Source organism: Petaurus breviceps, unplaced genomic scaffold, assembly GCF_028583685.1.
Source record: "Petaurus breviceps papuanus isolate PSGF00001 unplaced genomic scaffold, PetGlider_PUasm1.0 183, whole genome shotgun sequence".
Classification (NCBI taxonomy): domain Eukaryota; kingdom Metazoa; phylum Chordata; class Mammalia; order Diprotodontia; family Petauridae; genus Petaurus; species Petaurus breviceps.
In genome coordinates this window covers 5037787-5059537 of record NW_027185791.1, presented here as the reverse complement: position 1 = coordinate 5059537, position 21751 = coordinate 5037787, and the positions used below count along the sequence as shown (strand labels likewise).

General features: G+C 35.9%; 1 protein-coding gene across 2 annotated transcripts in view; it reads left to right on the top strand.

Moving 5' to 3' along the window:
* The window catches only part of SRFBP1 (serum response factor binding protein 1), a 96092-nt gene that overhangs the window by 66487 nt on the left and 7854 nt on the right, over positions 1 to 21751 (top strand). The gene's annotated exons all lie outside the window — the stretch shown is intronic.

Sequence of the window (21751 nt, the reverse complement as noted above, 5' to 3'; positions counted from 1 at the left end):
CAGTCTCACAGCTCTTCAGTCTTTTGTATCTGGCCAATATCAAACTCAAAATATACAACTCATTAACTTCTTCCCTGCTCTAAACATTCTTCTTTTTCCAATTTCCCTGTTTTTGAGCATACCACCACCTTCCCAGGTTTGAAACTTTGTTGTTATCCTGGATTCTGTCCTTCCTCTAACTCATCACCTTATTATCATATCAGTTGTAGAGTCCCATGCTGCAAGTCTTTATCATTTGACTGTTGGACTGTTGCAATAGTTTCCTGATTGATTTCCTGGCCTCAAGTCTCTTCCTACTTCAATCCATCCTCCACTCAGCTATCACATTGAGTTTCTTAAAGCATGTCTGACTATATCACCTTCCCCTATACAATAAAGTCCAGTGGCTTCCTATGTCCTCAAGGAAATCCTCTTATTTTTTTCCCTTTCTTTGTATGCCTAGCACGTTAGGCAATTAATATTAGTTAACTTGATTTGATCTGCACTAGTAGAATTTCTTTACCAGAAACTCCATAGCTATTTAAAATTTGGAATGCCTTCCTCCCTCCATCCCACTTCACCCCCACCCTCCCAAAAAAAAGTGCATTATTTTTGTACAAAGACTTTATGGAAATCTGGCTGTTCACAGATTTTTTTTGCTTCCAAATTTTGTGTTATGAATGGTTGCTTGAATATAGTTGATCTACGAATGAGATATGTATTTCTCTATTTTGTGTATATCTGCATGAACAAAGGTCCAACTTGAGTCATTTTCAAGTTAAATTTGAAATTTTGCTACTCTTAAACCTATCATTTTTTAATTCTTATTTTAATTGCTTCTATTGGATGTGACACACAATTACGTAGATCACAAAGTAGAAAAAGGAGACCCTAGATATAGGAGATAAAGAATTTCTTTTCAATTATCAGTTTTCTTTATCTCAGCTTAAATAAAGTGTTTATAGTGGAAAGAGCTCAAGACCTATTGCCTTCCTCTTATGATTGTCTTCATCCTTTGCTTCTAAGACTAGCTTTTGTCATTTCTTGTTGCTGTCACTGTTCCTGTCAAGCAGTCTCCTCACCCCTGTCACTCCTTTCTAATTTGTTGCTTCCATTCATCCTTGGGCAAGTCACTTAACCTCTGTGGAGCTCAGTCTCCTCATCTGCAAAATGAAGGAATTAGAATGGATGGCTTTTAATGACCCATTCCATTTTAATTCCATAATCTTGTACTTCAACAATAAAACATGGCTATATATATATATATATATATATATATATATACATATTTTTCCCTTTCTTTCTTTCTTTCTTCCTTTCTTTCGTTGACTCTGAACATTTGATTTCATTGCTCTAAGAAATTCTCTACAAATTCTCTACTCAGCAAAAGTAGATTTGTAAAACTGTTCTGAATCTTAGAGTCTTAAGGAATTTTCTATGCCACTTGCATGTCGGGATATGTTAGAGGTTAAACTTGAACCTAAGCTAGATGACTCAGTGGACAGATTGCTGGGACTGGAGTCAGGAAGATCTGAGTTCAGATGCCGCCTTGAATACTTACTAATTGTGTTACTCTGACCAGGTCACTTAACCTGTTTGCCTCAATCCAAACCACTCCAGTATCTTTGCTAGGAAAACCCCATGGATGGTATTCGCGTGCAGTATGAAGAGTCAGGCACAACTGAATGATTGAATTGCAGTTCTTGACAGAGGCTGACTCTGTCCTTGTTACACCATGATGCCTTTCATAACAACAAACTATGTGAAAGAAAATATCTCAGATTTTTCTTTTCATGTGTTTGTTTCACTGAAAAGAAGTAATTTTTTTATATGACTATAACTTGTTTTCATTTCTTCATCAGAAAATATCAGATTGGCTAGCAGGATTGAAAGGGAAAGCAACAAATGTTGGAGGGGATGTAGAAAAATTAAGACTGATTCACTGTTGGTGGAACTGTGAATTGATCCAACCATTTTGGAGAGCAATCTGGAATTATGGCCAAAGAGTTATTAAACTGTCTGTGCCCTTTGACCTAGCAATACCACTGCTGTGTCTGTTTCCAAACATGATTAGGAGAAAAAGAAAAGAACCTATATGTTCTAAAATATTTATAGCAGCTCACTTTATGGTGGGAAAGAACTGGAAATTGTAGGGATGTTAATCAGTTGGGGAATGGCTAAACAAGTTGTGGTGTATCATTGTGCTGGAATACTATTTTGCTAAAAGAAATGATGAGGGGGTGGCTAGGTGGCACAGTGAATAGAGCACCGGCCCCGAAGTCAGGAGGACCTGAGTTCAAATTGGGCCTCAGACACTTAACATAAAACTAGCCTTGTGACCTTGGGCAAGCCACTTAACCCCAACTGCCCTCCAAAAAGCAAAAAAAAAAAAAAAAAAAAAAAGATGAACAGGTTGCTTTTAGAAAAACTTGCATAAAATAATGAAGAGTCAAATGAGCAGAACCAAGAGAACATTGTATACTGTTAAAGCAATATTGTTCTAAGAATAATTTTGTGACTGAGTCATTTTAATTATTATAAGTATCCAAATTAATTATAAAAGCTATATGAAGGAAGTTAGTATCTATCTCCAGAGAAATAAATGATAAATAGAAGTATGTATAGAATAGTTTTACGTGTACATATATATACATATACATACATATTTGTGTCTAATGTTAGCAATCCCTAGGGCATGGGAAGGCCAAAAAAAGGGGAGGGGATGTTACATGATAACTTTATTATATATCTAAAGGGAATAGCAAGTTGTACATAATACATTTGCAGTTTTATGTGCAATCTTTTTGTCTATTTTTTTTTCTATTCTGCTATGTTATGGAAATGCTTGTTTTATTTTGTAAGTCCAGAAAGAAGCAATTAAAAAATAATGTTTTTAGTTTACTTTTGAATGTTGATTATTAATTTTATGTAGGAGACATAAAAATTAAATATTTTGAAGCTTTTCCTTAACTAACCACAAAGGTTATATGTATTTCATTACTACCGTTTCTCACTTCCGTTAATCATGAAATACCATTTATCCTAAGCTGAAAAAAGCATTCATATAATAATTATTTTATGATAATAATTCCACTGCCATATGATTACATTTTACTATATAGATCTTGCAGAGATTGAGATATATAATATTAATCCAAACTTAAAAGTAGATTGTTCATTTTTAAGCATTTTAAGTAGGATCTGATTATGCTAAAGAAATTTAATTTACATTCCGCATTGTATTCCCACTCTGTTTTTCATTCTTCACAAAACACCCCACAAGTTTTATTCAATTTAAAATTATTCTCAAATTGACATGGTGATTTTGAAGGACTTAAAACCTACCAAGTAGAGAGTAGGGAATAATTATTAATATGTGGCTGGGGAGCTGAAGGATAGATTTGCTCAAGGTATGGTTAGTAAGGGCTGAACATGAGGTATGAACCATCTGACCCAAGTGGAAGGCAAAGTTGATGGGATCCATCAAGACAGACACAGCTTGTGCACTCCCCTAAATCCCTTCAAACATTAATGGGGGCTGGTCAAGGCCAACACAAATTCCCCTATGGGTTCCCCGTGGTTTCCCCCACTCTCTCACCAGTGCCCACTTATTTTATAAGACACAAACAGAGAAGGCATCTTGCCAGCATTAAGCTCACAGGTTAACTTTAGCAGTATTGTCATTCTGCGCAAGTATAGTGAATATCAATTATGTCACCCTTGTATCTCACGGCACAACTTCAGTAGAACTATCACTATGATTCTAGGAATTACTATCTAGAATCCTTGGGGCTGTTCTGGGAGATATCTAACTTAACATCTGGAAACTAGACATTGCCATGGCCATGGATCCTGAGAAACCAAACTCTAAAAAGGATAACAAAATCCTCCTTACTTACAGGAGCACAAACACAAAGTATAGAAATTTCCAGAAAAGGTCAGTGCAAAGGTGTTAGTCAGAAAGAGGGATATATGCCTAGTCTTTCTAGGCAGAGAATCTGCTATAAGTTGAGCCTTACGAGTCTCAGAGATACCAACCCATAGATCTCCTGGTTTGGGAGGGCTGCTACTTGGTAAGGAACTTGAATCTTGAAGGGGATGCCAGTGAACTGACCTAGGCTGATTCATAGAAAAAAATAGTGAAATTTCAGAGTTCAGTAACCTAGTCTTAGAGTTATAACATTTTTAAGGAGGGGAATAATGTGTCATACAGTAAGTAAACAAAGAACACTTTATTTTGTCAAAGGAGGAAACAAATGTCTTTTTCTTTTCAGAATTTATTTGTTTTTAATTTTCAGCATTCATTTCCACAAGATTTTGAATTCCAAATTTTCTCCCCATCTCTCCCTACCCCCTACCACAAGATGGCAAGCATACTGATTACCCCTTTCCCAGTCTGCCCTCTCTTATACTTACCCCGTCCCTCCCTTACTCCCTTCCCCCTTACTTTCTTGTAGGGCAAAATGGATTTCCATGCCCCATTGCCTGTAGATCTTATTTCCCAGTTGCAAGTAACAACAGTTTTTTAACAATTGTTTTTAAAACTTTTGAGTTCCACATTCTCTCCCTTCTTCCCTTCTCACCCACCCCCACTGGGAAGACAAGCAATTTAATATAGGTTATACATGTGAAGTTATGCAAAACATATCCATGGTAGTCATATTGTGAAAGACTAACTATATTTCCCTCCATCCTATCCCACCCCTATTTAGTCTGTTTTCTCCTTTAACCTTGTTCCTTTTCAAAAGTATTTGCTTCTGACCACTTCCTCTCCCAATCTGCCCTCTTTTCTACCACCTCCCCCTCTTATCCCCTTCCCCCCTACTTTCCTGTAGGGTAAAATACCCAGTTATTGAGAGTGTATGTTATTCCCTCCTTAAGCCAAATCCAATGAAAGTAAGGTTGACTCATTCCCTTTCACCTCCCTTCTCTTCCCCTCCATTGTAATCGCTTTCTCTTGCCTCTTTTATGTGAGATAATTTATCCTGTTCTGTCCCTCCCCTTTTCCTTTTCCCAATATATTCCTCTATCGCCTCTTAATTTTATTTTCTAGATATCATGCCTTCAATTCAACTCACCCTGAGCCCTCTGTTATACCTATATACACATACATACACACATGTACACATACAAATGTGTATATACATTTATATATATATATATATATATTTCCTTCAACTATTGTAATATTGAGAAAAGTCTCATGAGTTACAAATACCGCCTTTCTGTGTAGGAATGTAGACAGCTCAGTCTTAATAAGTTCCTTTTGGTTTCTCTTTCCTGTTTACCTTCTCATGCTTCTCTTTCTTGCTTCTTGTATTTGAAAGTCAGATTTTCTGTTCAGCTCTGGTTTTTTCATCAAAAATGCTTGAAAGTCCTTTATTTCATTGAATGTCCATATTTTCCCCTGAAATATTATACTCAGTGTTGCCAGGTAAGTGATACTAGGTTTTAATCCCAGCTCCTTTGACCTCCAGAATATCCTATTCCAAGCCCTTCAATCCCTTAATGTAGAAGCTGCTAGATCTTGGGTTATCCTGATGGTGTTTCCACAATATTCAAATTGTTTCTTCCTGACTACTTTCAGTATTTTCTCCTTGACCTGGGAATTCTGGAATTTGGCTATAATATTCCTAGGAGTTTTCTTTTTGGGATCTTTTTCAAGAGGCGATCGGTGAATTCTTTCAATTTATTTTTTGCCCTCTGGTTCTAGAATATTAGGGCAATTTTCCTTGATAATTTCTTGAAAGATGATGTCTAGGCTCTTTTTTGATCATGGCTTTCAGGTAGTCCAATAATTTTTAAATTATCTCCCCGGGTCTGTTTTCCAGGTCAGTGATTTTTCCAATGAGGTATTTCATATTACCTTCTCTCTTTTTTTATTCTTTTGTATCTGTTTTGTAATATCTTGATTTCTCATAAAGTCATTAGCTTCCATTTGCTACATTGTAAATTTGATGGAATTATTTTCTTCAGTGAGCTTTTGGACCTCCTTCCTCCTTTTCCATTTGGCCAAGTCTGCTTTTTAAGGTAGTCTTCTCCTCATTGACTTTTTGGACCTCTTTTGCCGCTATTTTTAAGGTGTTATTTTTTTTCAGTATTTTTTGGGGGGTTCTCATTTAGCAAGCTGTTAACTCATTTTTCGTGATTTTCTTACATCACTGTCTCTTCCCAATTTTTCTTCTACTTCTCTTACTTGATTTTCAAAATCCTTACTTGATCTTTCAAAATCATGAGCTCCTCCATGGCCTATGACCAGTTCATATTTTTCTTGGAGGTTTTTGATGCAGGAGTTTTGACTTTGTTGTCTCCTTCTCCTTCTATGTTTTGAGCAATTTTTGTCGCCAAAGAACAATTCTATAGTATGATTTCTCTTCCTCTCTTTGCTCATTTTGCCAGCCATTCATTTGACTTTTGAGCTCTTTGCCGTGGTAGAATTCTGCTTCCAGAGTGCAGAGTACTGTGTTCCAAATTTCTGGGGTTTTGCACTGCTATTGTCAGAGCTTCTTATAGGCACCTGCCTCAGAACTATAAGGAGAACTGCCTCTCCACAGCCTCAGCAAGCTCTGCCACGCCAGCATTCCTCACCCCAGGACTGCCACCTAGAACTGCGACCCAGATCAAAGCAGGGCAAAGCAAAAGAATCCTGCCTCTGTGCCAGCAGAGAAATTCCTGCAAATGCCCTCTGATCAGCTGCTTGGTCCCCCCACCATCTGTGGGCCTGGAGCTCTGGGGGGCAGAGGCCTGACCACATTCTTCTCTTACTCAAATCCAGCAGTTTCCTCACTGACTTTTACTTTCCCTTTGGCATTTATGGGTTGAGAAGTCTGGAAACCACAATAGCTGCTGGTGATTTAGTCCCTTGAGGTCTGCTCTGGCCTGCTCTGTGCCACCAGTCTATGTCAGCACAGCCCACATGGGACTGTGCCCCACTCCCAGCCCAGTACAGTAGACCCTTCCTGTTGGCTTGCCAGGCTGTCCTCAGATTGAGATGTATTTCACTCTGTCATATTGTGGGTTCTGTAGCTCTAAAACTTATTTACAGTCATTTTTTACAGGCATTGGAGGTAATTGGGGACTAGCTCAAGTAAGTTCCTGTTTTTACTCCACCATCTTTGCTCCACCCTGGGAAAAGAATTTCTGAAGAGAGATTGTTATACAGAATGAGAGCAGATATCCTACATGAACTGCTGATGATGAGTTTTTGTCTGATAACAAAATATTCATGGAGCATAGGAGTTTTTTTAATTGACAGTAAAGAAACTTGGGCCCTGTTGACTATTAAAATAAATCTTCAATATTTACATCCAGCACTTACAGTTAAAAAGTTTTTTGAGAAGAGGACACATGATATTTATTATACATTTTTAAGTCAGTTGAGCAGAATATCAGTACCACTGATTTATTTTGTAAGAATATAATTAACATGCTAATAGTACATTCAAGTGAGCCCTAAAACTGAACTTTAAATCCACTTAACTTCTTAGTTTGCAATTCTTCAACACAATAATATCTGCTCCATTATATCTATAACCTTCATTTTACTCTGGAATTTTGTCTAATGCCCTGCTTTAATTAATAGGAGTAATATGACCTTCACCTCTTTCCTTTATTTATCTCAGCATATGAACGTAAAATATTGCCCACAAAATGTTTCTGTCAGGTTTATGGAACAAGTGACCTGTTTGTAAATTGAACTTGTTTGACCCTTTAAAGGACTAAAGCAGAATTTATTATAAGGGATTTATTTTTTCTTCTCTCCACATTCTTTTAAAAATAACAAGAAAAAAATATTAGTGTGACTTTTACTAAACACCTGCTTAGCAAACTAAATTTGCCATTTGAAAAATGATTGCTCTTTCTCCTTTGAAACTGTTTGCAATGAAAGTGACCCTAAATATATGAAAATCACAGTTTCTTGAATTTTACATGGTAAACATCATATGTAAACTTCAGATATAGAAAACTGCAGTTTCCTTTGTTCTTTTAGTATCATGAAATTTTTTTTTCTTTTTGGAGGGCAATTGGGGTTAAGTTACTTGCCCAAGGCCACATGGCTAGTTTTTGTGTTAAGTGTCTGAGGCCGGATTTGAACTCAAGTCCTCCTGACTCCAGGGCAAGTGCTCTATTCACTGTGCCACCTAGCTGCCCCATGAAAAAATTTTTATGCAGGTGTAAAAACGCTTATGACCGTTCCCTCAAGGATTCAGTGATAATGTAAATTGTACTTACATTATTATGTGCATGTTGCTTTGAAATATAACTACCCCTAACAGGTACCTATTAACCCCATTTTTCATCTTTTATGATTTTTAAGACTTCTGAAGTATGTGACAGAATTTTGGAAAAATTCATTTTCAGGTGTAAAAAAAAGTAGTGTAATATAATGAAAGGGCAGCTAGGTGATATAGTGGATAGAGTGCTGGGCCTGGAGTCAGGAAGACTCATCTTCATTAGTTCAAATGTAGCCTCAGACACTCACTAGCTGTGTGTCCCTGGGTAAGTCACTTAATCCTGTTTGCTTTAGTTCCTCGTCTATAAAAGGAGCTGGAGGCAGAAATGCCAAACCACTCCAATATCTTTGCCAAGAAAACCCCAAATGAGGTCACAAAGAGTCAGACATGCCTGAAAAATGACTAGGCAACAAATATAATGGAAAACTGAACTTCATAAAATATAAGAACTTTGCATAAAAAGTTAATGAAGCGAGATTTAGGAAGGAAATAGAGTTAAGAGAAAATCTCAAACATCCCTTATAGGTCATCTAAAGTATATAGGGAAATGGAGAGACAGAGTGAGTGAAAGAGAGAGAGAGAGAGAGAGAGAGAGAGAGAGAGAGAGTGTGTGTGTGTGTGTGTGTGTATCCCCAACCTTAAGTGGTCAGAGGATATAAAGAGTCTTCAAACTATAAATGACCACATGAACAAATTTCTAAAACTCTAAAAAAGTATGAAAATTCCAAATAAAAACAGTTTTAAAGTTTCATCTCATTCTGTGCAAACTACTAAAGATGAAAAAAAGTTAGCAGCAGTTAATGTTTGAGGAACAGTTGGAAGATAGTCATACTGATACCTTTCTAACATTGCTCAATTACCCTTCTACTGATTCTGCCACGACCCCTTTAGGCCTTTGTCTGATATCTCCTCTTCGTGTAACAACTTTTAATTCTTGTATAATCCTGACTGTATTTTTGATTTCTGAATTCTTTATAGCTGCTCACAGCATTTTTTCTTTTACCTTGAAGATCTGGATTTTATCTGTGACATTTTGGGGAGTTTTCATTTTGAAGTTTCAAGATAAGATCTGTGGATTTTTTCTAATTATCTTTTGCACTCTTATTCTACTAGATTTTGGCAGTTTCCACATAGAATTTATTGAAATGTGGCATCCAGCCTTTTTTTGGGTCATGTTTTTTGGTAGGCCTGATGATTCTTAAATTACCTCTCTTCAATCTGTATTTTGAACCTTGGGAAGTTGCCTTTGCTTGGCATTACAGTTTTCTAGGTCAATTTTTTTTTTCTGTAATAGATGCCTTAGGGTTTCTGATTTGTAAAAATCTTTTGATTTTATTCTATTTCATGTCTCAGAACTATTGATTTCCATTTTGTGCTTTCTAATTTTTATGGACTCTGTTGCTTGGGTAAGATTTGCCATATCCTGTTTTAAGCTTATTTAATCTCCTTACAGTTTTTTGTACCAAGAGTCCAGAAAGGAATTCTTATGTCATTTCTCCCCTGACATCCTTGTGGCCAAGTTAGGTTTTTTTCTCTGAGGGTCTACTTCTAGTTGTTGGGAAGTCACTCTTTTCTTCTGTGTTAGACTCTTAGGTATCTCTTAATCTGTGCTGCTTTACATTGGATGATGTCTTTTGTTTATTCTGTCTCCAGCCTCATTTACTCTTGGGGTTATTATGCCAGTTTATATTCTTTGTTGCTGGGTTTTTCTGAGTTTCTTAGGCCATCTCTTAAATTGAATGTGTTGGAACTCCAGAAGTCTGCAGATACCTTAAACCTTCATTTAATGATAAAACCATGTCTAGAGAAATTAAATATTAATTAGAAAACATTTGTTAATTGCTTTCTTTGTGTTGGGCATTATGCTAAGCTCTGAGGATTCAAAGAAAGGCAAAAAAAATGAACATTTCCGTGTTTTAAAAATTAATAATAGTGAACTTAAGTTCCTATTTTCGATAAATTTGTGATCTCATTGATATAGTCTCAATAAAGTATAGATTATTGCCCATCTAAGACTTTTTTTCCAGTGCTATTCTTGTTTAGGTCTTCCCATAAATTCACTGTATAGCTAACATTCTAGAAGCCTTGTTCTTGCTATTATAATAATAACTGAGTTGCACAGTGGTTGGAGTCTTTGGTTTGAAGACCCTGAGCTGTTGTGGGCTACTCAGTGTCCAGCACTAAGCATGATTTGGAGATGTGAATAAGAAATGACCAGGCCATGTGAGTAGTTCAAGGAAGAATCATGAACTCCATTTATTGATTCTTAGGACAAGGTTTTTATAGAGCAGTGAGACAAAAAAGACTCAAATATTCTTATCATTACTTAGTCTGTTATATCCTGGAAGTAGCACAGAATAGTAATTTGATAAGGCTTTGTTCTCTAGGTGCCAAATAGTCTTAGGAAGTGTCAGTTAACTCCTTTCATATGCAGTCACATTACAAAGGATGCTCTGGTGAGCTGGCTTCAAGCTCTAAGTCAAATCATGGAGGGCATTTGCATAGGAGCCAAATAACTAAAGTCTTGGGGAAGAGGCTGTTGGTCTCAGAATTTAAACAACATCCTTTATAAGTGTAACCCATAACAAAGAACTCAGGAGCTAACTTAACAAAAAAGTCGCATCTCAAAGAGCTCTTGTTTTAAAGTCCACTATTATGACTTAATATCTGAGTCCTGAACCCGGCCTCTTTGGCTCCCCACACTGGGCAAGTCACTTAATATCTCTCAGCCTCATTTTTTTTAATCTGTAAAATGGAGATAATAATAACTCCTTCCTCACAGGATCATTGTAAGGACCAAATGAGAACATATGTAAAGTGTTTTGCAAACTTTAACATGCTGTAGGAATAGCTAGTTATTAACTGTTATCATTATATTAAATTACATATACATAATAGGTATTTTAATTCTGTCATGCCCCACTAAGGGAGATAACTGAGGAAAACATTTTATTATTGCTATTGGTAAAAATAACAAGGAAAAGCTTAATAAAAATGCCTATACTGAGAAGATACAAAGAAAACCAAAGTATAAACTAGAAAAATGATGTAAAATTAGTGTATAAATGAACTTCATTGCAATGCTTGCTGCCTTTTAGATAACATGTTGGCATGTTGAATCACTCATTTTTAATCTAATCATAAAAATTATATCCAAATGTCTCCTTTTTTTAATGTGAAATTTCAGTTTAAGAAAGATAATTTAATTTTCTGGAAGATAATACATATCACAGTACCTTAGTATTCATAGGTAATTTTTCCCTGTAGAATTTCTGTCCAGAAACACGTCCACCTAGAATTACCTGCTCTTATAATGTTAACCAGAAACAAAGCAAAATTAAATATGTTGGTAGCCAAATGCAAAGAATTATGAAGTTTACAAATTAGCCTTGTGATAATATTAACTCTTTTGTTATATATGCTATATTAATGAATTTTTATTTAAGCTAACTAGAATTCAGTAAAATTACTCATATGTATCATTACCATTTATATATTCCTGTCATTACCTTTGTTTCCCAGAAGTAATAATTTCCCCTTCTCCATAATTTATACTATATTTTCCAGTGTTGGTACATATTTTTCTTCAGTCTTTTTGGTAACTATTTACTGTGAATGTAACCCAATCTTTAAGAGCAGATAAATTATCCTGTTAAGTAGTGGAAAGAGCTTTGAAAATGACCTGGACAAAATCACTTAATATCTTTGAGCCTCAGTATCTTTTCTGAAAATGTATCATGCATTGGACTAAATTATCTCCACATATTCTTCTCACTCAAATTCTTTAATGTTAAGTTTCCGAGTTCTGAATACTTTCTTCACAGAAGTTTAGCTATTCAGTTGAATGTCATAGAGTTCCCTATTATGCTCAAAAGTGTCTTCATCCATAAAAATAAAGGAACTATCCCCCTTTTCTCTTTTCTTACAAAGTAATCAATACACTCACTACCTTTACAAAAACCTGTAATGAGAATACTATTACTATATTTTGAAAAACATACCAGTTTCTCAAAGATAGTTATAGTTACCATATTCAGATATCACTCTCAGAAGGTATCTTCATTAAATAGATTTCCAGAGATTTGAACTTAAGTGAACACATCTGTTTTTAAGAGTTTTTACTTAACAGATTTTGCTTTGATATAAGTATTGCAATTATTGTAGGCTGTTAGCAAAAAAATGAAAATTGGGTAATAGTATTGCATCATGTTATATTGATATTCATTCAAAGCCCTCAGATACATAAAATAGTTGTGATTGGGGGATAGAATCTTGAGGTACAAGATAGAGAATAAAATGCCCCTATACCTTATTAATTCTGTGCCAACTGACATCCTCATCAAACTGTTCACCTATAATGCTATTCTTCTTATAGTCTTCTGGCCAAGAAACAAAGGAGCTGAATCCTTCTTGGAAGAAATTTTCGGTGTCAAGACAGGTATCATCAAAGAGGTTGTCTACTTTGTGTTAGTTTGAGTTAGACGTGTGACTTCAGTGGTATTTTGTTGTGCAGAAAATGAGAAATTTCCTCTGTCAATACAAATCTACACTTTCTCTATGTCTCATTTGGTCTTAGGTGTTGTTTAGTGGTGCTGAGAGGTTTAGAAACTTACTTAGTGTCACACAGCCTGCTACCATATCTCACTTACTCTTAATCAAAGATAGTTCACAAATTTCATTTTCTGGTTAGCTTGATTTTTATTTGCCATTAATAATATTCTCTTTACCCTTAGAAGATGAATGGTTCAAGACTTCATATTTATACATAAACTCAGATTAGTTTGAAATTTCTCTGTTAAAATGTGTTTCTTACCTTGATTGAAGCTTTTGTCTTAAGATTGCAATGTACTGGCACACTTGCTATTTTGGAGATATTTTGATGCTGCTTTACTTTAAATTGACTGTGTCATAATTCAGCGACAATAAAAAGTCTACTGCTCTAGTCATTCATTTTGTGCCAAATACTTAATGGAATCTTAGTGTGATTACAGATGCTCCTACATTTAAATTATCTTATTAAAATCTAAAGTCTAACTCAGTGTTTTAAAGTGTGACTAAAGCATTTTGCATTTCAAGTAGCATCTGCTTAACCTTAGGCTGAGCTATACATGATGCAAGTGAAACTACTACATAATGGGAAGATTGCTGAAAATAAGCCAATCTGTAAAACCAGTGATGATACCCTTCATCATAGTGGTCTAGGGTGGGTGGTTGTAGCAGCAAGCACCCTAGCATACCCAGAATGGCTGCCAACCCAGGTTCCTAGATCTGCTTCTCTAAAGGAAAGAAATTCAGAATGGGTTAACAATCTTGCTTTAATCAAATATACGTCATTTTCTTAGTTCAAGAGATAAAGGTCAGCACCCTGAACTTCAGAGAACACAAACAAGATACAAGCAGACAGAGAAACAGATCAGCAGACAGGCTTCCCGCTGTCTGACCATACCTAGTCATCCATACCTAGTCAGTTACCAGAGAGGGAAGCACCAATATCTGGGTTTTCAAAGCCAGGGGGCTCAATGGCTGCCCAGAGTCTTGTCTGGTCAAATCACACAACTCTTCCCAAAGTGAGCCCCAAAACAAAACTTCCCATCAGGGTCTATATAGCCTTCTCCTGGCTCAAAGAATGCCACAACCCTCTTGACCCACTGCCCAATCACAAAGCAACAAGGTGTGGGCATTCCTGAAAAACAAGCCTCCTGCCACAGGTTCCATGTGACCACATTCAGCCTATTAGGGGGCAAAGTATATTTTTCAAATCAAGAAAGGTTCTCAGAGTGACTTAAGCCTATCAAAGGGCCTAGGGGCAGGGAAGATCTTCAGAGTCCCATTCCCGTAACAGTGGTAAAAGAGAAATCTGCAAGTGGCAAGGTAGAATGTCTTATACATTGCAAATAATGTTGCCATATTGACTTTTTCACATAATTATTTTTATCTCTTACCAAGTAATCATGACAAAGAAAACCTGAATGCCACTCCAAGAAATCACATAGATAAAATTTCCCAGACATATCCATTACAGATCCAGACAATCTCCACAACATTAATAGAAAGATACCTCAAAAGTAATTCATCAAAAAATATCTTGTTCAGGTTTGTAGAACTATAACGCATTATTCTTTTTATCCAAGAAGGGGCAATCTTCAAATGCCAAAGAGAACCAGTCAGAAAAGAACAGCTACTTTGTGGTTACAGGATTTTCAAAGGAAAATGTAGGATATGATATTCCAGAGAGCGTTGGAAATCAGAAGCCCAAAGTAACATGCTGCAAAGCTAAAGAATATTAATAAAAAAGAAATAGCTAGCCATTCAGTAAAAGGGAAGGATTCAGATCATTCCTTTAAAAGATCCAAGTGGTGAGCCGCAGAGTATTTAGTATCCAAACTGACAAAACAGCAGAAAATTAAATATTTTGAAATAATAATGAAAGAAAATGGAAATTAAAAAATATATATCTTCATGAAGCTAAGATTTGACAAGGATATGAATATGGGCTAATGGAGTCTGCAAATATTAGATATTTTTCTGAGTTACAATGGGAAGACAAGTATCATTTGACTAAATAATCAAGGAATGAAAGAAAAATCAGAAAAATCAGAAACAGAATAGCTAGGGAAAGGGAATTGATTTTTCAGAGGAAAAATCATCCCTTTCTTGGTAGATCAGTATTTTCAGTGATAGGATAACACATAGAAAATTGCTCCTGCTGGGAGAACAGAGAGTAAGGGATATTTAAAAATGTTAGCCGACCAGACATACAGTCTTTAGATTAGCTCTTCTCATTCCAAGTCCACTGGGCCTTTGTCTCTGACTCCTATATGTGTTATCTCCTCCTATTAGGATATGCAATCTTTTGAGCAAAAACTCCTATCCTCAGTGCTTAGCGTAGTATTTCCCACTTTAAAGAGTGCTTCATAAATGCATGTTTATTCATTCTTTCCTCCATCCTGTCAACAGAGTCACTTTATTTTATACAGTTCTGTCTTCTTCCACACTTTTAAAAATTCTATTCAATTTTTCTCATTCAGATTCTGTCATTCCCCTTTTCAAAGAATCTGCTCTTTTTTTTAAAATATAGAATCTGTTCTTATGGAGAATTTCATTGTCATTTGTTCTAAATTCTTTAGTTCCTGATTACATTTCTTTATTTCTTCTTTAAGAGTTCTCATCTCCTTTTTCTTTGATGTTTTCACTTAATTCTTTGATCTGAACCATTTGTAAGGTTTTTGTATTTACTCCACGAATCATTTCTGACCCCTTTTAGAATTTGTTATATTTTCACCTTCCTCATGGTATTTTTGACTTACTTAACTTTGAAAAGTATACCTTCATTGACATGGCTCTGTTCTCGCAATGTTCATTTTATCATGTTCTTCAGGAAGATTTTGTGTATCTTTGTCAAACTTTTTTTTTTTATGATGTGTTTGCTGGAAACATGTTTCTCAACTCCATTCTCTTTTCTTGTGAAATACCATTGCTATGTGTGTCCCTTCTCCAACTCTTTAGTTTTCTATTCTCTCTTCTCTCAGACCACCAGCTTTTGAAATGATCTGTTTTCTTAAGGCAAAGGTGACCAGTTCAAACATCACTTCAGGAAGACGATTGTAAAAGAGCCTATTCTCTACCTTTTACAGTTTTACTTTTCTAAGCTCCATAGTGCTCTCAGCAGCCTGGGCTATCCCCGAGGGACTGGTTGCAGAAGAGTCAGAGGAAGGTTCCCTAGAAGACTGATGAAAGAGTTATTTTAATTAGTTGGCTCTCTTTTCCACTCCTCTTTCACTCCTTCTCTTGGTAATCCATTTCTTCCTGTGCTGTGTTAAATAGTTAAGCCTAGCATTTCTAATCTCTTCTTAATCTTATCTTTTATGCCCAATATTCTATGACCACTACACCTTCCTTCTCAAGACTAAGGACTGAATGTTTTATAGACCCCTAACTTGCACCGCTTGTACAGTTTCCCCTAACATACTATCAATTTATAGTCAAATGCCTGAAATTGCTTAACAGATGTTTATGGGGGAACAGAAGTGCCTGGAAGAATGTGGCTTCTGTACATCTTGGGAAACTGCCAAAGAATTAACTCTTAAGTCGTTTCCTGAAATTGTTCTAGGCATTGTAGTTTCAGGGGTGATTTAAGGCAGTTGGAGGCCTGTGGGAGTGGAGATGGTATGACACAATGGACTTTTGACTTGGTCTTTATTTTTTCTTTAAGACTTACCCTGTGATAAGTTCTTTTTCCTTTTTTCCTGTCCCTGCTTAATTTTCTATACCTGGATGCTCCTAATTTGTATTATTTGGTATGGTGAGGCGACTCAAATTCCTATTACGTTTTCATTAAAAGAAACCAAATTTTTCGAAGAAGCAACTGTATTTTTATGAAGTTTACGATAGAATCTTTTTTGAACCCACAGGAAGTAACTTGAGAAGAAAAAATATATCTTAATTAAGTTTAAAAGTATACCTACCAGTGATGGAAAAAAACATCCAAAGAAAATGCTTTTTGATCTTTAGAAATGCGATGCTGACTGAACAGGCAGTCTCATGTCAGCATGTTGAATGTCACACCAGGGGAACAGAGTTGACGTCTTAGTGGTTGTGTTTTTTGTTTGTTTGGCTTTTTTTGGTTGCTTTTTGTTTTTTGGTTAGCATCAGTTGGGAATGAGCCAGTTAAGATAGCAGTGTGTGTCCAATAGTCATTAGTCAGAGGTGTGTGTATTGGTTACTTCATGAACTCTTGTTGGAGAGAGACAAAAAGAGGATACAGAATGTCCCCAAACCTGTTTTTCATCCTTTCATTTCACCTGTCCCTGCAGAATGAATGTAATGATTTAGTGAAAGAAGGAAAGCCGTCTAGAGAGTCATTGTTCCCAGTGAGATCCCATTCTAGTTGGGAGAGAGCACAGAGATTTCAACTGCTGACAGATGAAAAAACCCATTGATTCTTGGGTTTTTAGTGAGGGGGTGTGGCAAGACTTGTCGATCTATAGTAATAATTCTGTGTCTTGCTGACATTCAGAATTACTTTGCAGTTAGCATTACTTGCATTTTCATATTACTTCAGAATGCAATTTCTATTTTCCTTAATAGTTCTTTACTAAAGTCAAAGAAATTAAGCTTTTCCAGCTAGTAGTGAAATATTCTCAGTCTAAATTCTAGTTGAATTATTAGCTATAAGCATAGACCTTATAACCTTATTTCTTTTTGTTTGTTTTTCATTTTTTGGAGGGCAGTTGGGGTTAAGTGACTTGCCCAAGGTCACACGGCTGGTTTTTGTGTTAAGTGTCTGAGGCCGGATCAGAACCCAGGTCATCCTGACTCAAGGGCCGGTGCTCTATTTACTATAACCTTATTTCTAAAGAATTTAGTGTCACCATAGCAGCTCCAGAGATTTATATAAGCATGTCCTACAGAATTCGCTAATCTTTAAAACAGTTTGAGTTTTTTTTAGTACTTTACCCAGAATATGAATGACCATGAAAGAACACAATTAAAAATCTGAATTCTGGTCCTGGTTCTGCCAACAAGAAGTAGATCTTGTAACCAAGTGATATTGGTTAAGTCATTTAATCTTTTTATGCCTTAGTTTTCAGTTGATTTCCACCATATATTTCAGTTCTATATTCTTTGATTAATATCAACAGCTCCCTTATCCCCTCCCCCAGACACATACTCATACCTTTTTGAATACTAAAGAACTGGAGCTCAAGAGATATAACAAAATGTAGTTGAATAACACTTATAAGAAAAGCCTCAGGGAACTACACAGCTTAGCTACTAGGTCAGATAAAATTTTAGATGAAAAGAAGCAAGATTTTTTAAAGTTTAAACTGTGATAAACGAAATTGTACTCAAGAAGAAAGAAGTAAAAAGAAATGAGAACTATAGCTGAAAGATTTGGAAGAATAAACAGGTTTTTGGTGAAAGAGGTGTAAAACCTTAACCAAGGACCTGGCATTGCTTAATATAGTGATAAGTAGATACTTAATAATGAATGAAATCTGCCCATACTTACTAGAACCAGAGGATAGAGTGAAAAATAGAATCGACTGGCCTTTCTATTAAAAAAAAAAATCACCAAATGAAGACTCTCAGGAATGTTATAGCCAAAATCTAGAGTGTCCAAATCAAAGCAAAAAATGCCATAAACAGCCAACAAGTTTTCAGAAAGTACAAAGGAGCCACAGTCAGAATCACACAAAACCTAGCAGCTTCTACTTTAGCGGACACCAGAGCTTAGAGTATGATATTGCAAAATATAAAGGCTAGCAACCAAGAAGAATTTTATTGACAAAACTAAGTTGTAATCCTGCGGTGAAAAAAAATACATATTTAGCCAAATAGAGAACTTTCAAGCATTCATGAGTTTAGTAAGAAAAGAAATCAATGCCCATTAAAATTTTTTAGATACAAACACAAGACTCAAAAGAAACATTCAAAGGTCAATATATTTGAGCAACTACACAAAGAAGCCATATTCATTTTCTAAAAAGGGGACAAAAAGTAAATGTCTTCTAAGAATCCTGATATCATCAAGGGTCTTAGAAGCAGTAAACGAAGACATGTGGCCTCGGTTTTTTGGTTTGTTGTTTGTTTTTGGTTTATTGGTTTGGTTTGTTTTGGGCTTTTTTAGTGATCTTAAAAGAAGAAAGAAAAGAGAAGGGAAAATGAATGTTAGGAAAGAACTCATCTCAGATTGTTGTTGTTCAGTCGTTTCAGTCACTTCCAACTTTTATTAATCCATTTGGCTTTTTCTTGGCAAAGATACTGGAGTGATTTGTCATTTTCTTCTCCAGTGCTTTTTACAGATGAGGAAACTGAGGCAAGCAGGGTTAAGTAACTTGCCCAGGGTCCCACAGCTTGTAAGTGTCTGAGGTCAAATTTGAACTCAGGTCTTCCCAACTCCAGGCCAAGCACTTTATCAACTTTATCACTTAGCTGCCTTCAGATTAATTGTGTGCAAATAAGATTATATAAACATGCAGGAAATAGGGGAATATGAACCTCACTTTCATGTGAACCAGAGAGAGAAAGGTAGAACACATTCACATCTGTCCAGAGTTTGTACAGAAATACATTAGACTAAAACAAGAAACAGGAGGGAATTGGAAATTGCCTATTTATTGTGTCAATATCATGTTAAATTTAATGTACACTTTTTAAAAATTATAATAATTGTTTTCTGTTCCTTACATATCAACATATTCATGTTTGATAGCCAAGTTCATTTTTTTTAATAGACTGCTTTCGGTAAGTAATGGAAGAAGTTATAGCCTCATAGACTTTACTGGTCATTTAGTTATCATTTTACAAATGACAAAACTGAGGCCTCCAGAGAGATTAAGTGTACTCATGCAGAATGATGAAGTAGCAGTCAGCATTCAGGCCTTCTCTCCAGACTGAAACCTTATGTATGATTGTTAATTGTCTGAATCTCTGTTCCTGGCAACTCACCTTGACTATATGTTTCCAGATTCCTACAAGTGCTTCCACTAGAATGACCCATTGTCTCCTCAGATTCATTGTCTATTATTTTCAAATACAAATTGGATTCCTTTCCTGGCTGTACTGTTGTTATCACTGAAACCATAATAATTCTGTTCTCTCTGACTTTCTTACTTTAAAAAATGTTACTGATGCCTTTTGTTTTCTAAACCACAAGTACGGAACAATTATATGTGATGTTACATGCAACCATTCTGCTCCAGAAAATTCACCTGTTAACCAAGAGGAGGAAAATATTTCATCCATTCTCTGGGACCAAAATTACTCATTTTAATTTATTTGAGTTTAGCTGCATTTGTGTTATTTCATTCTGGGGTGGGTGAAGAGCTGTGTGTGTGAATTCCTCTCCCTTTTTTGTTTACTTCATACACATCTTCCTTGTTTCTCTGAATTCCTTGTACTAATCATTTAGGGTGTAATGGTATTCCATTACATTCAGCCTCCTTGTTCAGACATTACTAAAATGATGAGCACCCACTCTGGTTCAAATTTTTGTTACAGTTAAGAGTGGTGCTATGAATGTCTTTGTCAGTAGATAAATGCCTGTTGTGGGAATGAACAATTACTGATTTTTCCTCATCTTTACAAATTATTTTGTAAAAGTTGAACTAGTTCACAGCTTTACTAAGAACCCTAATGCAGTGAAACAAGAATTTTTCAGTACCTGTTATGTACAAGGTCCTGTGCTCAGTACTAGGGATGCAAAGAGTCATTTGGTCAGTGACCCAAAAGGTTCTTTTTCTCCTATAGCATCAATTCCAAAGTCTTCTACCTCTCCCTTTCAAGGTCCTTTGTAATCTGACTCCAGTATGTCTTCTCCAAATATTATAAACCAATTCGTCTTTGAATTCTTGCATTTATAGTTAGTATCATGCTCATGCCCTCATTATTGAATATCACTTGGTTTTATCTTCATATTTCCTTCTTTAAGCCAGGGACCATGTCTTTACACTTGTTTTGTATTTCCTTTGATTCCAGATACAATTCAATTGAGTGTAATAGACATCTGATATTTATTTTAGATTATTTTTTAAGTCTGTATTTAATATTTATCTTGGATTGTGTGGATTTTTTTAAATTTATTTTGTTTTCAGCTTCACTTTTCAGTTCCACAAGCTTTTGAGCTTTAAATTTTCTCCTGTTCCCTCCCATTCCCGTTTCAAATTAGTCATTTTGTAAAGAAGAATCATAACCAATGGAATGAACCACAAGAATGAAGAAACAAAGCAAAACAAAAGAGAGAGAGAGAGAGCAAATAGTATTCTTCGATCTGCATTCAGACTCAGTAATTCTTTCTCTGGTTGTGGAAAGCATCAGTGGAAATACCATGCGCCTTTTGGAGTTGTTTTAGAACGTTGCCTTGCTGAGAAGGGCCAAGTCTGTCAAAGTTAGTCATCTCACAGTGTGACTCTGACTGTGCACAATGTTCTGGTCCTGCTCCCCTCACTTAGCATCAGTTCACATAAGTCTTTCCAGGTTTCTCTGAAGTCCGCCTGCTCACCATTTCTTAGCACAATAGTATTCCATTACATTCATATACCACAGCTTATTCAGCCATTCCCCAGTTGATGGGGATCACCTCAATTTCCAATTCTTGGCCACCACCATATATGTAGATTTTTTTAAACTAATTTCTGGATATATCAATGGATATGATTCAGTTTCTCAATAGATCATTTCAATGGTTGAACAGAAATTGTTCCTTTAGTAAAGTATCAACTAAGTTAATAGTCTTAAAACTATGATTCTTTTTTTTTTTTTTAAAGCAATTGGGGTTAAGTAACTTGCTCAAGGTTACACGGCCAGTTATTTCTGGGTGTGGTGCTAAGTATCTGAGCCCGGATTTGATCCAGGTCATCCCGACACTGGAGCCAGTGCTCTTACTCAATGAGACACCTGGCCGCCCCTAAGCAATTGGGGTTAAGTAACTTGCTCAAGGTTACACGGCCAGGTGTTTCTGGGTGGGTGCTAAGTGTCTGAGCCTGGGATTCGATCTCCAGGTCTTCTCAACACTGGAGCCGGTGCTCTTACTCGCT